The sequence below is a fragment of the Notothenia coriiceps genome, unplaced genomic scaffold (genome assembly GCF_000735185.1).
Source record: "Notothenia coriiceps isolate Sejong01 unplaced genomic scaffold, NC01 NC01_scaffold00037244, whole genome shotgun sequence".
Taxonomy (NCBI): Eukaryota; Metazoa; Chordata; class Actinopteri; order Perciformes; family Nototheniidae; genus Notothenia; species Notothenia coriiceps.
Genome location: NW_011369945.1, coordinates 23,701,506 through 23,712,726, shown reverse-complemented (window position 1 = coordinate 23,712,726; position 11,221 = coordinate 23,701,506). Strand labels below are relative to the sequence as shown.

Below are 11,221 nucleotides of genomic sequence, written 5' to 3'. Positions count from 1 at the left end.
GCTTTTCTTCATTAACTGAGTCGTTAAACAATAATTCCAGACGTTTAAACAACGTACTCTGACTTAAAAACTGCAAATGGAATGTTTAGAAATCTGTTATAAACCACCCTGTTATGTAGTAATCTTTAAATAAATAACATAGTCAATATGAAAAATATAGTTGTTGCGTTACTGCTGTGGTAGGGATACTTACTGCTTATATATATATAATAATAATATCTATCTTCATTTTTATGTAGAGCGTTTTTCAAGGCCTCAATCACTTTACAATACATAGGTCTTATATACTATGTTATATATATATACTATACTTATATAGTATATATATATGTATAATGTTAATTGACAGATGGGGGATTGGTATACCTGCAAGTTTACTAAAATACTGTATTTTCGGACTATAAGCGCATGGATTAAACGCGCCAGGTAAGTTGATGTTGTATATATAAGCCGCACTGGACTATAAGCCGCAGGTGTTTTAATGTTTAATTACCATATGTAAGGGTTCGTGCACAGAGGGGATTGTCGGGAAAGAGATGGCTGTTTGAGGAAGCTCCCATTTATTAACATTTCAACAAACAAGTTGCATATTTGCATAACGTATTCAAGTGTTAGCATTTAGTGCAATAGTAGCTACAGAACATGTGCTGTGTAAACTGTACTGTATCACATAGCGTTTCAGACACACACACTTTTCAACTTTCAAACTTAAACGGTGCGCTCCCAGCGCACGTACCGGCAGTGATCTACAGCCGTGGTTTTCAACCAGTGGTACGGGGACAAACTGTCTCGCTCTCGTAATGTCTGTCTGTCTTGCTCTCGTTCTGTCTCTCGTACCACTCTCGGTTCCACTTTTACTTTTGCGCGCTACCTGTCTCACTCTTTTCCGGCCTCCAGCTTTTCCTGCTGGAGCCCGCCGCTTAAAGGTGGGGGGCGCGGACCGGCCATAGAGCCCATAGAGTTAAAGGTGGTGGACTGTAACCTGTAAAACCCATAGATTTAGGAGGTCCCCTAGTGGCCGTTAGCTGTAAAAATCCATAGATTAGCCGCACCGTTATATAAACCGCAGCGTCGAAAAATGGGAAAAAAGGCGCGGCTTCTAGTCCGAAAATTACGGTATATACAATGACAAAACAGAACACTCACCGCAGAACTAGTCAGGGAACAAGACGAACCGACCAAGACAGACAGAAAACCCAGAACTTAAATACACACAAGACTAATCACACAACAAGACACAGGTGAGGAGGGAGGAGAAAACACAGGGGCCCAGGTGAACATAATCAGACCATTAGACACACCAGGGAAACTAATGACCAGAGGAAAACACAGGACCAGACAATAACCCAGAGGAAAACATGACATGGAAAACAGCAAAAACACCCAAACCTACAAAACTATAAACGTGACATAACAAGAGAATCGTGACACGAAATGTCTGAAGCTTCAAAGGCTCTTGCTAACAAGTGAATAAATTAGGTTAAACATCATCACGCCAAAACACTAGCCACCTTTAGCTTAGCGGTGTTGACGCTCAGCCAGTTGACTGTGTTTACAGACTAACCTTAGCTTTTTACATCTGGTTACTGCATTAACGCTTACCAAATTATAAAAGTGGTGTTAACATGTGAAGATTATCCTGCTCAACAAAATGTATAATCCACATGTTTACCACAGATCTTATTTTCTGCAATCTTTCAAAATCCAACGGAAAAATCCCATTGCTTTTTGTCGAGGTGAACTTTGCTATGCTATAACTTCCGCGTTGACCTTCAACCATCTTTCATCACTGCATCACTCTATTGGCTCATGAAACCTTTCAGCCCTCAGACAGGAAGACAGACATTTAAACATCTGAAAATCCTCAGGGAGCCTTAAGACATGTGTTACTGTGTGGTGGCTCTCTTGAGTTTCCACTTTGTGACGGTGGTGTCGCAGAAGGCTGAACAGATAAGGGAAGGTCACAGGAAAGGGACATAGGAGAGTGGATGGAACGAGGGTTTGAATGTTAATGCTCACAGATTCGGTTTCAAACTTTAGTGTAGAAAGTTTCTATTAGTTTCTACATTTCAATTTGAATCTAAATTAAATTACTGATCTCTTAGACCTAATGGCCGGATGAATCTCCATTTCCCGCCCCGCCCTCAGACCACTGGGCCATGACTCAGACTTAAGGGGAATAAGTTATTTGTACCCCACTAGAATAACAGTTGACTGGAAAGTCTTTTGAAAAACAACATGGCAAAGTTAGCAAAGATGTAGATGATGTAGATGTTTTATTTTGTGTCTTCTAGTTTATTTTATAGAAGCTCTATGGTTTTATAAATTAATTGTAATGCCTCTTCAAAGGGTGCTGTTTAGTACGCATGAATAAAGCTTCAAGAGTTACTTTAATGCCTGTTATTGTTGCCGTATTCAGTTCCTCTGAGCTACACACCTCTCACTTTCCTCCTGATGGTTGATCCTTATAATAAGAAACAAGGTAGACAAGTCTCTGAGGACTCTCTCATGGTTCTCCAGCTTCCTGCTAATGTGACCTAGGGCTGGAAACAAAGGAGGATGTCTTTCAGACTGTTTTGATTCTGTAAAGAGGCTCTCGAGGGCTTTCTGTCAAATTGACCTTGAGACTGACGGAGACTTTGTTCTCCTCCTCTGCCACGTCCACAGGGACACACTGCTAAGCAGCTGTTTGTGTGTTCAGTCATCGCTGCTTTCATACGAATAAAGCATTAGGACTTTCTAAACGGGGTACTGATACGTATACTATCATTTATACTCACTTTTATCTCTGTATGCTGTTTTGTAACGACCATGTCTAAAAAGTGGTGCAGCAAATATGTATTTTTGAAGGCTAACCCAGAAGTTAACATCGCAAGGGCTCTCTTGATAAAAAGCAAGGGAGTTTTCAATCGGCTTTTTGAATATCGAAGAAAGTAAGCTCCTCGGCAAACACACCATTTGTAGCAAACATATTTACACCAATAGTTGAAGTGCTAATGCAATGGCTTAAGGGAAATATCTAACTTTATGCTATGAACTAACAGTCACATGACTTCACGTCAACAACGCTAAGCTAAATGCGGCTAATGTTCAGCAAGATGACGTTAGTAGTCTTATTTATTCACTTGTTTGCAACTGCCTTTTTAAAGACACTTAAAAGCTTCAGCCATTCACGAGTGGGGTGTTTACTGACGTCATTCATGCATACATGAACAAAACATGAAAATCTCGTAAGCTTGTGTTTTAACCGCAAACCTTTTCAGGCATTTAAACAAAATCTGATTAAAAAACCATTGACTTTGATACGAGGGAACCAGGAAGACCCAAAATGCTAAATAATTCCCAGGTTTTGGACTCATTCCTGCAACACGCTATTTAGTGGTGTAACTGATGTCTTTTTTTATGTTTGTGTGTTGATTAGAGTGCACTGAGGACAACCCATGTGAGGGTCTGAGTCGACACGCCACCTTTGCAAACTTTGGGATGGCCTTCCTCACTCTGTTTCGAGTTTCCACAGGAGACAACTGGAATGGGATTATGAAAGTATGAACACACACACACACACACACACACACACACACACACACACACACACACACACACACACACACAAATAAATGATGGCTTACTTATCTCATAACCACAGACAGAGCAATGACCTCCAAAACCAATTATGACATAATAAAGTGGCTTAGAGCCGAGCAACGTCAACACTTTATCATCTCGAGTTTTACTTAATTAAGAAATGTTACACTGATGTAATCGCTAATTGACTCGAAAATATATATTTGAATACGCNACACACACACACACACACACACACACACACACACACACACACACACACACACACACACACACACACACACACACACCAAATGCAGACAACAGTTTAGAGCAGATAAGGACGAAACATAAATCCATTTAACTATTGTATGAAACTTAATTTGAGAGGCATTATCCACCATTTACTCCAATAATATTACTGTCTGGACACTAACATAAAAAAATGTTCTCCATCTGAATTTACTGTTTCCCTAACTCATAGTAAATTATCACATGTTGTTAGTTGTTTGTTGTTGGTCTATGATTATAGAAAGGCAGATGCTATTTGCACCCGGGTGTCTACAGTGAACACTGCTATATTCCCCCGGGTGCAAACAGACTGTTATATACAATGTTATGTGAGTGGCTCATAGTAAATATGGGATAAACTACAATATAAGAAACATGTCATATAGTAAATACACTTTTAAGTTTCATTTGACAAAGAGAAGTTATTGATATTTTGTAGATCTCATTTATATTAAGGATAGACTACATATTAGAGACACCTATATGCATATTATAAAATACATTGATTTATGCTATAGATAATTTAATTTGAGTCAGAGATCTGTTAGGTTAGATTGTAGTTTAGGTGTGGTATTGGATCAAGTGTACCGGATAAAATATTTCCTAAGTGGCAATTTACAGTCATGTATGACCAAATGTGCATATTGTTTAGATTAAAAGCACATCACTTGTGCCCTTATTAACAATTGTAAGCATTTTGGTTTTATTGCATCAGAAAATTGTTGAAGCGACATCCATGACAACTATTTTCTTTGGATAGGACATCATTGTATAATCTTAGAAATTCCCATCAAGTCTGAAGAGGAAAATGAAAGTTTCTCAGAGCAGTATTTGGCTCCTCTTGTCCCGCCTCCTTCTCTTGCCAGGGCAGCAGAGTAAACACGCCCTGCTTGTATAAATTCAGCCGGTGTGAGAGTGTGAGCAGACACACCGCTCAACACTCTGCCACAGAGAGGCCTCTGATTTGTGGATTACTGGATGGAAATGTCGGACACAGGCAAACCTTTGACCTCCTTCCTCATAGAGGACATCCTCTCCTTAAAGGACAGGACCAGATTAAACAGCAAACACTGTTCACAGAAGATGGACAGATATTCTCATTGGAGAGAAGGAGCTGAAAAGTTTTCAGAGCAACTCAGCGATCAGGAGTTTGGAGAACAGACAGGTGAGCTCCTGCAGACTTTCCTTAGCAGTAATGTAATGAATAGAGGTATTTTACTTTCATTTGACGAATATTGTTTTAAAAGATGGTAAATATATGCTGGGATTATAGGGCTATAATGATCATTTGTGGAAATGTTGTATAAATGTATGGATTTAAGGAGAACATGTTTATTGAGAGTCTTTTTTATGTCCAGGGGTTTGCATATAGCTGATCCTGAGATTCTCTGTGAACCATCACTTTACAGCCTGACATGCAGACATGTAGTTTCCCCCCTTAATGACTTAATCACATCTTTCCTCTACAGACTGTCTGGACACATCCTGTCCCGGCACCTCAGAGTCCAGTCCCTCCTCCACGAGCAAACAGAAGCGCTCCAGAGCTGCCTTCACACACCTCCAAGTGCTTGAACTGGAGAAGAAGTTCAACCAGCAGAAATACCTGTCGGCCCCAGAGAGGGCCCACCTGGCCGGCACCTTAAGACTCACAGAGACCCAGGTCAAAATCTGGTTTCAGAACCGGAGGTACAAGACGAAACGAAAGCAGCAAACATCAGAGTTCTGCAGGGAGAAAGCAGAGGGACTGGGCCTGAGAGACGAGCTGGTCCGAACTTCTCTCATCACCTCTTTCTGCAAAGCTTATCAGTACAGACCCTACCTGTGGGACTACAGCGGCCCCTGGGGGTCCACGCTATGGTGAAAGGGAGGGGATTTATGAAGCTATGATTTAAAGTCATGAACCTATGTTTAGTTTCCCTGATATTTAGGCTATGTTCACTATCAAAATGAGATCGTTGTTATTTTGGCATGATTTTAACCCATGTGTTACATTTACCACTGTGCCATCTACAATGCTTTTGTTCCTACACACATTCTGTCATTTTGTATGTTTTAAACACAATCCTGAGGCGATCGACATGTCGTTACTGTCAGTTGCAAATGGTTTGTTAATTCATCATTAAATACATGTGGATACATTTTATTTAACTTGAAAGCTGAGTGTTAAGAAATACAAGAAACATATTATTTGAACTTACAGTACCTAAGTTATAGACAAGTACAAGTTGAACTTTAGCTTATCCGTCATATACAGTCATATTTTCAGTCAATCCTGTACTGAAGCTCAGTTTTACTCCAATTGTTAAATAATGATAATATAAAATATAGTTTTACACATAAATACAACTAAATATGTATGTAAAAACTATTTGTAGTTATAGTTATGTAGTAGTGGAGCAGCTTCTTTTGGTATAAACGGTAAGAGCAACACAATATTACTGACGATTTGAGTGTTTGGTGCTACCGTCATTTACATTTTTGATGTGCGTTTAAACTCTGATTTTAGAGTCAAACTATAAGAACACAAGACAAGACAGAGATATGGTTTGTATTGCAAAATAGAGCCAAAAAATGAAACCTGATTCCTTTTAAGAGCCTCTGTCCTGATTATATGAAGATAAACTATATCTGTGTTGCGATCCTCTAAAAACCATAAACAGATTGAGAAACTGTAGATAACAAGAAAGAACAAAATGAACAGATAGAAGAAGATGTAAAAAGATATTCAAAATGTAACATACAGTATCAAGGTCAGCAGTAGTGTGCTGTAGTAACAAATGCATTTGAGTTGATGACACATTCAATTCAAAGTGTTGGTATAGTCTTACTTAAATAAAGACTGTGTTTTCTCAAAGTTGTATCAGAAGATGTTAAGGGCCAGCACGTGACTCAACAATGTGATAACGATTATTATTGTAACAAAACCTGTTTGTTAACATTATTGCCACTTTGGGACGAATGGAGGGTAAGAGATGGTGATCTGAGTCTCATTCATAAACATTCATGAAAACTTTTATTAAATATGTATGTATTTCTAAAGAATGTTCTTTAACTCATTGTGACAATATATTTCAATATATTCCATTGTCAAACTTGATAAAAACATTTATTTCCTAGCATTTAATTATAATCTGCCACTTAAAATGTGGTGCTGGTAAAACCCCACAAACAGTAGGCATATGTTATCAAATTCCAAAACAACAATCGATAGAAACTAAACTTCATCAATATTTGTTACAGAAAAGTAAACATAAGATGTAAAAAGTGTCTAGTTTTAAATATTAGAATAGCCAGATCTAGGGTCTAAGCCAGGGGTGTCAAACTCAAAAACACAGTGGGCCAAAATTAAAAAATGGGTACTAGTCGAGGGTCGGACTGGTTCAATGTTTATTGCAGAACTTATTGAAGTGAACTCCTTGCACACATTAAACCTGGAACTAACAAAGCTTAAATTATTGCCTATAAAAACAACATTAAATAATCATTTGCATTCATTTCTTCTGGCTCTATCTGCAGCTTTTCCGGAGTCATTTCTTATGATTACATTTTTCCACAGGCCAAAAACAGCTTTAAAAAAACTATTCCCTCAAAGAAAAAAACAAACATGCCCTGTTGTTACAAGAAAAAAGTACAGAAGGAAACATCCATGTAAACTCAGTGTGCTGCTCTGTGATGCTAGTTCAAGCAGATACTTGGGATCTCATCTCGGGTGCAAGTTCATCAATGTTTGGGCTCAGGCTCTGAGCTGAGGAAACCCTCAGGATGGAGTGAAGGTGTGCGTGCAATATACCGGCGGGCCAGATCTAATAGTAATCAAACATTATCCTGCGGACCGAAATTAAATCCACCACGGGCCTGATTTGGCCCCCGGGCCTTGAGTTTGACACATGTGGTCTAAGCTAAATGGTCCNCAAAAAATCGTTATGACATCATAAAGTGGCCAAAATCTGATCAGCTCATTTTCAGACAGGTTTTTATAGAAATGGATCAGGACAAAAAGAGAGAGAATCTTTTTTCCTGAAACTTTCAGAGTCTCTTCACGCAGAGGGGACACATGTTGATGTAGAAGAGACATGAAAATAACTTTTGGTTATTTAATATGGAGGCTCATTGACATCATTGGATGATTTGAAATCTGGAAGAGTTGAAGGACAAACAGGGACAGTGGGAGTGATTGTAGGGCGTTAAAACGGCAGCTGCTCTGGTTCCTTCCTTACCCACACATCCACATCTGCTGCTGGGACACTTGAGTTTATGCAGTGCAAGTGTGCATGTGTGGTGGCAAAAACTGAACAGCCCTCCCCTGTTTGGTTGCATAATCTGCAGATTGTTAAATCAAGTGATGACAAACCAGTTCCAGGAGGTGCTTGATTAAAATAAATGGGGCCTCCCTGTGTATGTATAAATGTTGCCCAAAAATGTGAAAAAAAGGTTAAATAAGGAAAGGCTTTGACTGGACAGTTTAGCCTGCAATCTACTGAACATTTAAAAAAGGAAATGATTGAATTGCTTACACCAATATACACTTCAAATTACAATTCAGCACACTGGATACTGTATATCACATCCCCAAAAGTAAATAATCCGCAGAAAATAAACATTAGGTCCAATCCACAAAAGTAACATTATTAACCAGACAGGAAAAAAAAAAGAAATGCTCAAAGTTGTTCTCATTCGTTCGCGTATTCAAATATATATTTTCGAGTCAATTAACGATTACATATGTGTGGTGTTTATGTACTACTGAGAATTAGAGTATTGGTGTCTGTCTCGTTACTGGAGGTTTTGGTTATACTTATTTTTGCACCGAATCTCGGCTCGTTGCAGGTTGTGAAATAGTAGGGCTCAAAATGAATTTAATTCTTTTNGACAGCCAATGATTGTAGTAGATGACATACCTTGGACCATTTAGCTTAGACCACATGTGTCAAACTCAAGGCCCGGGGGCCAAATCAGGCCCGTGGTGGATTTAATTTCGGTCCACCACGGGCCTGATTTGGCCCCCGGGCCTTGAGTTTGACACATGTGGTCTAAGCTAAATGGTCCAAGGTATGTCATCTACTACAATCATTGGCTGTCTAATTGTGGCTGTGGACCATCTCCATTATCAGCTCCCATGGCAATTTAGCCGTTAGCTTAGAGTGCCAGAATGTCCTCGAGCAGCCCTGCCCCAGGTATCACAGGCAGATGTACTTTCTTATCTTTAACTGTAGTAGTCCTGAACAAAGACTGTCATCACGAGCCCCAGACTCTACAGGATCCTTTCTAAAGATGGAAATATTTACATATTTACATTTTAAGCATTGTATGAGATACAATCTCGAGATATGAGATACAATCTCTCTTAGTACATGAAGTGGACAAAGTCATATTGTGCACCGTGCACATTTCCAAAAACATACAATACAATATAAAACAATTCAAACAAACGCTACAGATTAAAAAAACACAGTATATTGGAAGGAAGTCCCCTTTAAAACTGAATTCAAAGTGTGCATCTGTTAACTAACACATGTACACATTTTCCCAAAGAGCTCTCTTGAGTTCTCGAGAAATATTTCTACAAAAGCTGAATACCATCAGATCATAACTTCATGCAGGTTGGCTGACTCAGTACAGAGCTGATAAGATTGCATGCAGTATTTAGGGTTTAACATATTTAAGGAGGGTACTGGAAGTGTGTTGCAACACACCCAAAGTGTGAGCAGAGGACTGATGGAAATGGTAAAGAGAGACTTAAGAGCTCTCAGACCAATAACCTGTTTGTCTTTGTGAAGTAGTCGCCCTCATTGGCACTTTGTTTTACTTCTACAAGTGTCAGATTATCATGAATTTATTTTCTTATTTCTGTCTCCAATTTACTCGATTTTTAAGTGTTGATCATTCCCCTCGCCTTTCAAACTAGAGATGGACATGAGCTTACATGTTACCATAAACTCCGACAACATCTTAGAATGTAAACGCTAAAAAAAACATCAAAAAATAATCTAGAATCTTAACAATTTCCTTAAACTAAAGTGAGTTCTTATCAACAGCACCATTCATTCTAGGCCCTTGGAGTAAACAGGTAATTAGACATGAAGAGGGCAGATAGCATCTGTTTTGACGGCATTGAAAATCTGACAGTATCTCACAGCGTCTCTCAGCCGTACTCGAACACGCTCATCTGATAAAGGAGCTTGTTGCAGGGTGAAGCTGAAGGTTAGGAGAAGTATTATTTTGGCACTTGCCATTGTAATACCTGCACTTCCGCTGTCTCAAAGGGACACGGTACATTGATTTCCAGACACAGAAGACTTAAAAACAACATCCTCCCGTCTGTTTAGCTCTCTGGCTCGGGGAATGTCTCTAAATCTGTTTCTGCACCACCTGGATCAACTGGATTTGGAAAGTAAATGACTAAAACTCACTGCCAAGTCTCCTCTATACTTGGATCATAGATTCTGCATGTAAAGATTAACTGGGATATGGCAATAAAGCAAGTACAATCAAAGACACACAGTGTTAAAGGTGCCTTGTTATGCTAATTTTCAGGTTCATATTGTATTGTGTGTCTCTACTGTGACATGTCTCCATGCTTTATTGTTCGAAAAGCTCTTTATTTTTCTCATACTGCCTGCCTCTTTTCAACCTCTGTCTGAAACCAGAGCCCAGTCTGCTCTGATTGGTTAGCTGGCTGGCTCTGTTGTGATTGGACAACCACTTATGGCGCATTTCCACTACAGCGCGGAGCGCAGTTTAAGCGTGCCGTGCATGGCCCGTTTTTGGTTGCGTTTCCACTAGGCGTAATTGCGGATAGCGGGTACTATTTCACAGTTTTTCTGGCCCCATAAAATCGAGGTTCTTAGCGGGCCGACAACCAGGCTGAGTCGGGCTGAGTATGCTAAACTAGAGAGAGAATCGCTGGCAAGGGCGCTACAACTACAACAAGATGAACAGATTTGACCGTGATTGAATTGTAACAACATACTGATACCGGTTAGTACAAACCATGAATTAATGCTTTGACAAGTCTGCAGACAGACGGCAGGCGAAGAACATTTTAAAATGCGTTTTTTTTTTTATAAACGCAACACCTATGCAAGAGCCCTCTTCCTAGACTTCTCATCAGCATTCAACACAATACAAGCAGACATCTTGGTGTCAAAAATGGCCAAAATGGAAGTAAATACATACCTTATTTACTGGTATGCTGCTTTCCTCACTAGTAGAGAGCAACTTGTGAAGGTTAACAAAACCTTATCATCTGCCATCACAACCAATGTAGGGGCCCCCCAGGGCTGCGTGAGTTCAGCTGTGCTCTTTACTCTCTACACTGATGATTGTCGTACCAACACACCAAATCAAGTCATCATTAGTACTCTGA

The 11,221-nt window shown here is 39.5% G+C and overlaps 2 protein-coding genes across 3 annotated transcripts in view; both read right to left on the bottom strand.

Moving 5' to 3' along the window:
* The window catches only part of trmt61a (tRNA methyltransferase 61A), a 735,410-nt gene that overhangs the window by 317,897 nt on the left and 406,292 nt on the right, over positions 1 to 11,221 (bottom strand). The gene's annotated exons all lie outside the window — the stretch shown is intronic.
* The window catches only part of LOC104965052 (uncharacterized), a 63,019-nt gene that overhangs the window by 32,975 nt on the left and 18,823 nt on the right, over positions 1 to 11,221 (bottom strand). The window lies entirely within an intron of this gene.